Below are 3,739 nucleotides of genomic sequence, written 5' to 3'. Positions count from 1 at the left end.
TTTGTGATGAGATGGCCTTGTTTGAAAAAAATTCATCCACACAGTAAATGTTTTTTGTTTTTTAATGCACTACAACAGATAGAAACCTACGTGATTCAGCACTAGGCTATCTTCAGCATTTCCATGTTGAAAACATTAAGCTCATGTAGTAGGACCTCTGTGGTCTGATCATACTTTTCCCATTGTCTGGTGGATTATATGAGATCCTGTTGTTTAATCAGAATGTTTTGAGTGAGAATGGGAATGGCCATTCAGTCTTCAGGGCACATCAGCTAAAATGAACTTGACAAATGGAATATCCACACTGGACTTAATACTTAAGCAATGAGTTAACAAGACTGATGAAGCTTTTAATTAGACCTTAACTGAAGACAAAGTTTCAGTGCAAGTCCTCAGAACAGAGGCTCTTATTGCAAACTCAGTAGACAAGTACTGCGGCTTTATCTTCAATTGTGCACTCAGGTTCTTATTTTCATTTGTACTCAAATGTGCAAAAGCTTTGTTGTTTGACACATAAAATCTTGAAACATTTATATGCTGCACATGTGTAGGCAGGTTTATTTATGTAGCCCCTTTTCACATGTTCAGTCCCACTGTGCTTCAGGACAGTCACATTTAAACAATAAATGGAAACAACACTCACCTCCTTTGACCTTCACTGAAGAGGAAAAACTCATTTGGAAACAAAATGGAACATGCCTCAGGGAATTTTAAGGATCTTTTGGAGGCTTTTTTTTTAAATTCTTTTTTAATTCTTTTCTTTTTTACTAATGTCCTGGTATTTTTTGCTTATTTGCTATTTGCCTTTACCATGTTTTGGAACAAAATCATGTCAATTTGTCTGACGTCAACGCAGCATCACTGATAATCTGTCTTCCACTTTTGGAGGGACACTTTACACTACATATTTCCCGTAACACAAGATCTTATAGTAATATGCTTTCATTTACAAGCAGGATCGTCTTGAGTTAAAAAAAAATACTCCCAAATCACAAGATATCCTCTGGTAACACCAGTGCCATCTAGAGAAGTGGGGGGAAGTAGGGACCCAGGGACATTTCCAGGGCAAAACATCAAATCAGGGAACTGTCCCCTGGAAACGGGGACATCTGGTCAATGAAAGACACCATACAGCTAAATTGCAGCCACAGCCATGTCTTTATTTAACCTCATCCACACTTCACCAAAAGACATCAACAGACTGCCACTAGACTAATGATCACTATCAATGCAAATAGATATTTAGGACACACTACAAAGTGGCCATTCCTGTCTGGTTGCACCAAATGACTATTGAACTTGCCAAAGTAGTTCTCATGATGGACTGCAACTCCTCTTTGAGAAGGAACCTGACAAATGGGTGACATCTCTCCAGGAGATTTATGACGAGGTCTAAAGCTTCACCCACTGAAAAATGACGGCACCAGTTCCACTGGTCTACTGCTGGTCTACAAGCGTACAGGTAGTCAGAGTTCATCCATATCCAGGTTGGACCAAATCTGCTCCACAACCCCATCAGTGAGCTCAACTGAAACAAGGCTCTTCTGCAGACAGAATCAGTGGTTTGTCAGTTTTCTTGACCCATTACCCCTTAAGATGAAGCAATGCCTACTATTGTGGGACAGGTTGGGTTCATATGTGTTTGTACTAGTTCCACCATGTGGACCTAGTACAGCAGCTTCTCAAACTAACCTATGCATTTCCCTGAATAAGTGGCAAACCTTTAGAAAACCCCAAAGCCCATCCCCATATGCCATGAATAATACACTAACCAACAAGTAGTAGTAGTACTATGGCAAAAGGCACATCATTGTGTACAATGCAGTAAAAATGAAAAATAAAACTCTTGGTTATGTAAGTGTGCACAATTTTCGATTCATACTTGAGCTCCTCTGCAACTCCTTTTAGATCAGCAAAGAGATTTTCTGTCAGACAGATATCTGAGCTGACTTCAGATAATGTTGAACAGTGCAATTCTTTAATTTGAATGATTCTGCAGAGAGCAATAAAAATCTAGATTTCTGGAGTAATTTGGTATATGGAGCTTTAAAATTTTTTCCCCTTGAACCTGGGCAGAACCCTGTCCAGACTCACCATGCTAAAAATATGACATCAATATTTAGTTATTTGAACTGATGGGGAGACACACAGGCGGAGTCTACAATCTGCTAATTAGAATGAATGAGGCGTTGGTCTACTACATGTACTGCTGCTGGATGGTGGCTGCATTACATAAACAGGAGACTGGAAGCAGAGGACCAGCCACCGTCATGCCATATTAACATCACTCAGTCCATCTGGGGATCAAACATCACTGGTAAGTTGTCAATAATATATTAGATAAGGACGGTATATTTTCCTCAGTCAAATAACATTTTGTTTGTGCTGTTGACTGTAACTCAGCTGCTTCATTTTGGTTTAATATAACTTAGCTGCCTGACAAAAATAATAATAATAGTTTTGCTCCTTCCAGTTTCAAATTGTCAGAAAAATATTTTCTTTCCTTGTTCTTCACAAACGTACTTGTAATTACATGTAATGGCAATGATACTAGAATTGACAATAACAATTGATACTACCAAATAACTTTAATTCAGTGGTCCCCAAATAGGAGTCCTTGATGGGATTCCATATGGTGACCAACTGTAGAATGCTTGAATTTTGTTTTTATTTTTTCCTCACTAAAGACAAGCAATGACTGAATATGTCAGTATTTTTTCTTTAATAAATTTCACTCTCCCCACGTCACCATCATCTCACAAACTATCTAAAAAGATGTGATTTACTATCGGAGTGTATCACTGTCAAGATACTTGGAGATGAAAACAGATGAAATGCTGTCAGATGGGCTCAAAAGGGACAAAATCCTTGGTGTAATCTGTATCAGTTTTGGGGCAGCTCTGTATGAAAAAGTTTTGGAATCCCAGAGTTAGTAGATGCTCTTGTGCAGAATGATTTAAAATGAGTGTTAAATAGTTAAATAAGGGTCAATTCTTGTTTAAAAAAAAACAAAAAAAAAAAAACATTACAGGCAGTAAATATCTTTCAGTACAAAGAAAAATGCTGTACAAATAAAATGTACTATGACTATAGGTGGGTCAAAGGTCAGAGTGTAGACGGAACCTGTATTCCTGTGTTCCCATTATCGCTTTGGGCTTGAAAATTGCAGGAGAAAGAAATGACCCAGGGAGACGTCTTTCAACAGGACCAGAGACTTGTAGAGAGCTAGTGGAAGAAGGGCACATCAAGTATTGTTGTTGGGAAAAGTGTTTATGAAAGGGCATAACTCTGTTTTGACTGAAGTGAACACGTAGTGAATTCACATCCACATCAGTGTTCCATTTATATTCAGCATATGCAGATATTCCATTTATAACTGGCTGTACATCCTGTTTCAAGTGTGCTGCACGTCTGGCCATAACCACTCAGTGATGTCATGTCAGGTATTTTTCATCAGTTGTCAATAGCAAAACACCTGCTGTGACATCACTGATGGGGTGTGGTCACAGCATCAGTATGCCTGAAGTTTCAACCCCTAGAGTGCTAGTGTCGATTCCCCCTTTAATGTGCCTGAAAACACTCAGTGACACAGGTCGAATTGAGAATGGGTTGCATGGACTGATTGGTGAACTGAATCCAGCCAGACTGGATCTCACTGAACTGACCGTTTTAATAGAGGGTGTTATGGCTATAGAGAAGTCTAAGTACCTCTGCATGTTTAATATGTATTCCAGGCAAT

This window comes from Myripristis murdjan, chromosome 6, assembly GCF_902150065.1.
Source record: "Myripristis murdjan chromosome 6, fMyrMur1.1, whole genome shotgun sequence".
NCBI classification, from domain to species: domain Eukaryota; kingdom Metazoa; phylum Chordata; class Actinopteri; order Holocentriformes; family Holocentridae; genus Myripristis; species Myripristis murdjan.
This window is presented reverse-complemented; position numbering follows the sequence as displayed.